Genomic DNA, 8,654 nt, shown 5'->3' on the forward strand with positions numbered 1-8,654 from the left:
CTGCTTATTGTTCAATCTTCATTGTCTCTGTTCTTTAGACACATTTATTTTCAGTATTCTATCTTCAGTTCACAGATTCTTTCTTTTTTCCAGCTCATCTCTGCTTTTGAATACTTCTGGTAAATTTTTAATTTTAGTTATTCTATTTTTCAGCTCCAGAATTTCCTTTTGGTTTCCTTGTTAGGTTTTCCATTTCTTTCTGGATATTTTCATTTTGTTCAGACATCATTTTCTTGCCTTTTTTTTTTTTTTTTTACATCTTTCTTTGGTTCTTTGAGAATTTTAAGATAGTTTTAGAGTCTGTCTAGCAGATCTGCCATCAGGGAAAGGGCACTGTTCCTAAATCCCCTATAGGTTACTTCAGCCAGTGGTGTAGGAGGTTGCAAACAATGGGGAGAGATGCGATAACAATGGTTACTTACCCCTTTGTCTGCACCTATGTTATCAGAAGCAGCAATCAGTGATATTTGTAGGGAAAGTGCTTTTTGCCCACCTGGTTCCCGTAAGCTGTGTGCAAGCTGCTCCTGGAAGGTGTGCACAGCTGTCTGCCGTTGGGCTGGGAGTGGAGGATAGGTAGCTGCTGCTGTGCAAAGAGTGGAAATTGACTAAAATTAACTGTAATTTACTATCTAAACCTTCTGCTGGAAGTTAAAAGCCTTCAGTAGACTCCAGAGTTCCATATAGTTATATCAGACAGATTCTGTTAGTGCAATTATTGTCTAGGTGGAGATGATAGATTCCTGGTGCTTTCTACTCCACTATCTTCCTAGAATCCTCTTGAAATATCTTTTTAAGAGATAAAGGCCCTGCTGAGATCTGGTTGTCCAGATCTTGCTAACCATTAACTGAAGCAGATAAACACACTATAGGGTTTTTTTCCCCCACTTTTTTTTAGGTTTCCTAAGAATAGAGGTTGGTTTACAGCTATGAATAGAAGGAAAGTATTTAGGCTGGCCACAGTGGCTCACACATGTAATCCCAGCACTTTGGGAGGCTGAGGTGGGCAGATCACTTGAACTCAGGAGTTCAAGACCAGCCTCGGCAACATAGCGAAACCCTGTCTCTACAAAAAATAGAAAAATTAGCCAGATGTTGTGGTGCATGCCTTTAGTCCCAGCTACTTGAGGGGCTGAGATGGGAGGATAGTTTGAGTCCAGGGTTTGAGGCTGCAGTGGGCCATGATCATGCCACTGCACTGCAGCCTGGGCAACAGAGTGAGATTCTCTCTTCTTTGGAGCCAAGGGTGCAAATGGAAAATTCTTTCAAAATTTCTCAGAGTGCTTTCTATACCTTTTTACATTTTGCTATATTTTGTGCTCTTTGTCACTCTACTTTACATAAATGTGAAAATGTCTGGCCAAAATATATCTTATGTATCTGGTTTTATTAGCTTTGATTAGTAGTATATTTAATAGTATATTTACTCTATTTTTCTAAAATAATTCATTAGAACATAATCCCAGGAAAAACCAGTAGAGAAGTGGAAATGTGGCACTGGAAAGAAGGAGATTGAGTGAGGGTGTGGAATTAAATGAAGTCCCTTAAAGGGAATTTTATATCACTTCTGCAGTGAACTCTGGGGACAATGTAGGTCACACCTCAGATTTTTTCTAATAATGGAGTAAATGAGCTGGAGTATTTATACCTCACATCTACCAGTCATTGGTTAAGTGCTGCCCCTGGGGCCATGTCAGTTCTCAGGTACTTCTGGCTGTGCTATGTGTGTGCAGGCAACATGACTTCTAGAAACCTAAGTGGAGTCTTCCAATGAAGATACATAGGTGCTTGCTGCTGGGAATGAAAGCAAACTGAGAACCGATGTGCACAAAAGTGGCTAAGGGATCTAAGGGAACACAGATGGAAGACTAACTACACTCCACCCCTTATACCATTCAGGGCCACTTCCATCTCATGTAAATTTATTTGATTGATCCTGTGGTTTTGTGACTAGTTACAAATTCTAAGTAAATAAAAGGACTTACAAGAGGATGGTTAATGGAATAAGCTACAGCTCCCACTGTTTAACTGAGACCATACCTATCAACTCCTTTCTCCACCATTCATCCTAAACTCCTTTCCTGCATGGGCAGGATTTCTACTAATCTAGATTGCTTTCCAGTTGAAATGACACAGATATTCTTTCCAGAGAGTTCTGAGGGTTAGGTAATCATGTCCCTCCCATGAATGTTCCTCCCATGAATCTTGTTCTTTCTCACTCATAGTTAAAACTGGGCATGGCATCACCAAGAGAAGGTGCTTCAGGGAAGAAAGCACTGCTTCTCTTTAGTGAATTCTCAGACTTTCTGACTTACTTTTCATTGCCCCTCTTAGGTAGCAGCAACTCTACCTTCTCATGATGGTCTAGGTCAATACTTCCTGCCAGAATGAAACTCCTTTCTGTGTCTGCTGATCTACTGTATTGAGGAGCCCAAAATGATTAGCTTTAGGTTCAGTGGAGCCTTACTGTGTCCCTTAGTGAAAGCATTTCCTTTCCACTCCCACCCCTGGGAACCAGTACCCCTAGATCTGCCAAATATAACATTGTAGGACTAGGAAACACAAAGTTCCTAAGTGGATCACTGGGTATGAAGATAAAAGAGGCCACATCTGCTTTCATCTTTTGATTCCTGGACCCAGATATTCTAACTATTAAGACATAGCAACATATTATTATTGGTTCCAGGTATATACCACATCTTGATAGCACCTCATTTTTGTGAAATTTCATCTTTTATCTTCTTATCTGGCAGCTTAGCTACATTTTCTTTCTTTCTTTTTTTTTTTTTTTTTTGAGACAGAGTCTTGCTCTGTCACTCAGGCTGGATTGCAATGGTGCAATCTCGGCTTACTGCAACCTCCGCCTTCTGGGCTCAAGCGATTCTCCTGTGTCAGCCTCCTGAGTAGATGGGATTACAGGCACGTGCCACCATGCCAAGCTAATTTTTTTGTATTTTTAGTAGAGACGGGGTTTCACCATGTTGCCCAGGCTGGTCTTGAACTCCTGGATCAGGTGATCCACTCGCCTCAGCCTCTCAAAGTGCTGGGATTACAGGCACGAGCCACTGTGCCCGGCCTACATTTTCAATGGATAGTCTATGTTGTATATAGCTGGTAACTCCTGGATGTGGTATAACATAGGAATCCTGCGATCATGTGCCCAGCGTTGAACCTCACTGGCTAGAAATGGGTTTCTTGGTCTAAGACATTATTGTATGTAATCCTATATTGGCTAATCAGTATAAGCACTTGGATAGTGATACTAACTGAGGTACCATAGGCAGGAAAGACCAACCTATACCTGGAATACATATCAATCCTCTTGAGGATGCATCTCTGCCTTTTCTAAGGTGAAAGGAGCTCAGTGTGATCTACCTGCAAAAAATAGTGGCTGGTTGGCATCCTTGAGAGATGGCACCATATCTAGATCCCAGCATCAGTGTCTGTGGTTGATAGGTCAGACATTCAGAAGTGGCAATATCGAAATTAGTCTTTGTAAGAGAAATCTCTTACTATTAAACCCATCTCTGCCACCACGGCTATTACATTTATGTTCTTACCATGCAAGCATGTGATGGCTGAGGACAGAGTCTTGATGATAATTGCTAGATGAGACGTTTTGCCTGTTTGGTTGTTTAATTCCTTTACATCAGATTCTTTCTGATGGGCATTAATGTGTAGCATGCAGATCCTGACATTTGGTATCTGTATTCGTTCGTTCTCACACTGCTTTGAAGAAATACCTGAGATTGTGTAATTTATAAAGGAAAGAGTTTTAACTGACTCACAGTTCCACATTGCTGGAGAGGCCTCAGGAAATTTACAATCATGGTGGAAGGCAAAGGAGAAGCAGGCACCTTCTTCATAGGGTGGCAGGACAGAGTGAGTGCAAGCAGGGAAATGCCGGATGCTTATAAAATCATCAGATCTCAAGAGACTGACTCATTATCATGAGAACAGCATGGGGGAAACTACCCCCATGATCCAATTACCTCCACTTGGTCCTGCCCTTGACATGTGGGTTTGCAATTGAAGATGAGATTTTTTTTTTTTCAACATCTTTCTTTGGTTCTTTGAGAATTTTAAGACAGTTTTAGAGTCTGTCTAGTAGATTACAATTCAAGATGAAATTTTGGGTGGGGACACAGCCAAACCATACCACTGTCCATTCTTATAGGCCCTTCTGTGTGCTTTTTCTTCATACCTTCTTGTCCCTGAATTTTTATCTTTACTCCTTATATGTCCCTGACCAACGAGCCAGGCCATTTTCCACAAAACAGATGTCTATATATACCCTTACTATGAGCCACTTTTCTCTCCATATAAAGTGGATAATAAGGCACATTACTGAAAGCTCTGCCCATTGTGAAGAATAAGGTCACTCCTGGGGTTATAGTGGGGCAGCAGTCTATTTTTGGCTCACACCAATATTGAATTAATTTATTCAAGAACTAGGCATTTTTTTTCTCCTCTATTAGCTGGTTGTATGGAACTCACTCCTTTCCATTCTACTCCATGAGACCATGGACAGTGTCAGTGCAGCAGAGATGAGTCAAATGGGATTCTTGGGCATCTGTTTAGGGACCTTCTCAAGCCTGATGGTCTCCTCCTGTGCCTACCTGATTCTATGATTTTGTAAGTCTTGCAGCGCCGAACTCATGAGGGACAGCTCTAGTGATATGTTCATTTGATACTTCGTAGTTAGACACTTCATCTCTGCCATAGTATGCTAGTAGTTGTTTTTCAAATGGTGTATAATTCCCTGTTGCAGAAAGCATGCAAATGGAAATTTGCTTCCTTTGACTGGTCAAAAACTCTGCATGATGGTTTTCTCCACTGTGTATTCTATCACTGTTATGTCTGCTGGTTCATGTGCAGGCAGGTCCCCTTGCCTCACAGTCTAAACTTGTAGAATTCTCTTTTTCTTTGGACATTCTACTTGAAACTGGCAGTGTGTTATGGCCCCAATAAATTGATCACAGCAGTAGTTTTTCCAAGTGCAGAATATGTTGCTTCTAAAATCAGAATAGGTTTCCCAGTTTCTGGGTGGAAGGAGGTGTAAGGCACAATAGCTTGTTCTTTACCATGGAGGGGATGGATGTTCCATTATGTCCAGACTACTGTCTTCCTCAAAACTTCACGAATGCAGCAAGTTCTTGACTATTTTTAGGGTTATATTTCTCCCTGGCATATTTCTTGCCAGGGCATCTATGGTTCTTGTCACTTTTTGATTATCAGGTCTAATTAACTTACGTCATTATTTTAACAGACTAACCTGATGTTTTGTGGACTATCCAAATGATCCACACCTCTTCATACTATATTGAAACAGAGGGCAGGAGGGTTAACATAGTCCCAGAGCAAGACTATGAATGTAATGTTATCTGTCTTATGTGAAATCAAGTACTTCTGATCTATCTTTCTGATTGATATTGAAAAGAATTTGTTCACCAGATAAATAGGCACATATCAAGTAACGAGGCTGTACTGATCCCTTATAGTAAAGATAACATACTTCACATACAACTGTGATTAGGGACATAGATTAACTAAGTGTGAGATAGTCTACCATCATCTACCAGAATCCACATTTTTTTTTTTTGCAAGGGCTCGACTGGTGAATTAAATGTTGTTTGCTAGAGTAACCGATCCTTTAGGTGTTGACTGTAGTATTAATCACTGTTATTCTACCTGGGATACAGTATTTTTTCTGCATTACTATTTTGGCCAGGAAAGGAGGCATTTTTAAAGGCTTCCTCTTGACCTTTCCTACCATGATTGCATTTACTCTGCAGGTCAAGTAACCAGTATAAGAGTTCTGCCAGATGTAAAATATGTCAATGTCAGTTATATACTCTGGGACAATGGAAATGAACACCTTGTGGACCCATTAACACATTGTAAGCTAGACTTGGTCCAGGACTGCATTTATCTCTTGATGTCTATATGTCTCCTCTCTAACAAGGCCTGTTTTTAGTGTCAGTTCAGATTCTGCATCCAGATTACGTGGCTCTCAACATATCTGGCCTTCTGTAAGGTACTTTCAGGCTTCAAATTCACCCATTGTTGTGGCTCTGCTACTCTCCTAACAAGGCCTGGGCCTGATTTTAAGCATAGTCTACTGTCTGGCTGCAGTGGATAAAGATACCTTTAAACACTGCCATAAAGATATTCTAGCTCTTGCATTTTCCCCCGAATTACTAATTGCATATATTTTTTTCAGTTCATCGATTGTAAGTGGCAGTAACCCAACTCCACGGTCTTTTACCGAATCTCCCATATATTTCAACTAATATAGGTATCACGCATGCCAGTGCATCCCCTTCCATCTGTATCCTATCCAAATTCATCACAAATAAAAGTCTTAGCAATTGGGGCAGCATGCTAGTGGATGTCTACACTCTATTTCCCCATAACAGTGGGTCTCTTGTTAGCATTTGTCTAGTGAGTGATCCAGTTCTAAAATCCTATCCTGAGAGTCTGCTTTTTAGGACCAAGCATGGAACCAGCTATCTTAGGTTGGGTTTCCAAAAGCAGAGGCTAAACTGAGAATTTATTGAAAATGATTTATTAGGAAATGCTTCAAAGAAAGTCTGGTAGGGAGTGGAGAAGTGGAACTTGGAAGAAAGATACCGAATGAGGATATAGTGCAACAGGAACAACGCAGTAAGGTTTCCCCCTAGGCATTAGAAGTAGAACACCACACCCAAATGACTCACACCGGTGGCCGAAGATGGGAACTTAGAGGCATCTGTTTTGCCTAGCAGACTGGATTCTCTGCTTTTCTTGCTGCTTCCTTTAAATAGACCATTCAGGCATTTACCCTTGAACTTAAAGTGACCTGCACCCTGTTCCCTTACATATACTGCTAGTTTCCACACTCTCAGTCTCTCTGCCTGATTCTTTATTCCTGCCTTGTGTGACCGGGGGCAGGGGGACTGCCTCCCAACTCATTGTGCCCTCCCTGCCTAGGATTTGTAAGTAATAAGTCTTTGAACTTATTTCCTATTGTGGTAGTGTATTGAATTTGAGTCTTCCTTCTGAAGAACCAGAAGCTACTCTAGGCTAGGTTTGCCCCAGGATGCCCCAGGAGAACACAAAGTTGGACTCCTTGCACCAGAACGATACTCAAGCAGGCATAAGTTGGACATGGGTCAGACCTGACCACAAGGGTGTTTTCCAGTATAAACAAGTCTCCTATGTGAGGGACCCCTGGTCATGGGTCAGACAACTGGGTATTAGGTCCTCCACCAGGTAAAAGAAGTATCCCATGAAAGGGACACTGTAAATACCCATGCCTAACTCCCCTTCATGTCTCACTGGGGCAGGATTGCCAGCTACTCTGGTACCGGAACCCCACTTTCGCTGGGGTCTCCCAAAACATGGTATCAAAGTTGCACAAAAGATAATTTTGTCTCACTACTGCAGGGGAGTTCCAAAAACAGTGGCGGTCGTATTTCAGAGTGATCCTCATTAGTGTAAGGGAGCAAAAACATTTATATTGCTGCACCACAGATGTTGGCTTAGGGCTGTCCCTGTGGGAACGTAAATTTCTAGGCACTTCTGGCTCTCTGCACCTAGGCAAAACAGGTAACAGCAGCCTGAGGGCAAGTTCTTTGAAAAGGAGATTTAAATGCTGGCTGTTGGGAGTGGGGAAATAGCAGGAGCTCGGATCCATGAAAATGCCAAATGTGTCTGAGGACTCATGAGTAGAGCAGCAACAAGGCCCACTCTTCTGGCCCTGAGATTCTCTCCTAATTCATTCAGCATGGTTTCATTCACTTATCTGGGTTTGAAATCTACTTACAACACTTACTTACTGCCTGACTTGGACAAGGTATCGAACTCCTCTGTAACTCAGTTTCTCCATCTATAAAATGGGTATGATAAAGCACCTCTGTAAATATAATATGTTGTTGTGAGGAATAAATGAGACAATACATGTAAATAACTCAGAACACTCTGCTTGACCCAGAAATGACACTCAGTGAATGGTAGTTTTTTATTATGACTGAAAAAAAGAAGAAGCAAATGAAGATGAGAAATGAGCTTGCTAATAATCCTCAGTACAGAGATGGTCTGTGTGGCTACAATCTTTTCTTTCTGCCAAATATGGGAAATAGAGCCAGAGTGGATAGCTGCAGCATGAAAGGACAAACTGGAGATTTTCCTCTGATGAAGAGTGTGTCTATAAGGGCAAGTATTTTTTCTCATAAGAAGAGATAAGGATAAAGGAACTTTGATCCCAGGTGAAATGAGGAAGCTATACATAAATCCAGGATATTGATTATATTGAAGCAAGTTGGTGAAAGAAGAATCTGAGAGATCCTTGAAATGAGGAAGGAAATTAAGTATCAAAACCATGAATAATTATTTTTTAAAAGTACAAAATTATATTAAATGTATTTTATTATAAAACATTTTCTCCATATATTGTCAAAAATTATTTTAGCCCTTTTCATTAGGAGTTGCATGGTTTATATGGATAAAGATTTTTTTTAAAAGCCCTGATTTCTTCCCTGCATCTGAACCCAACATTACCTTATAGTTTAGACCATATGACCTAGGCCTTTTGCCAAAACCTTGTAGCAACTGTTGGGAGAGGCAATCCTTTATGAACTCTGAGTGTCCCTGCACATCCTTGCTGCATTTTTCAA

This window comes from Pan troglodytes, chromosome 1, assembly GCF_028858775.2.
Source record: "Pan troglodytes isolate AG18354 chromosome 1, NHGRI_mPanTro3-v2.0_pri, whole genome shotgun sequence".
NCBI lineage: Eukaryota > Metazoa > Chordata > Mammalia > Primates > Hominidae > Pan > Pan troglodytes.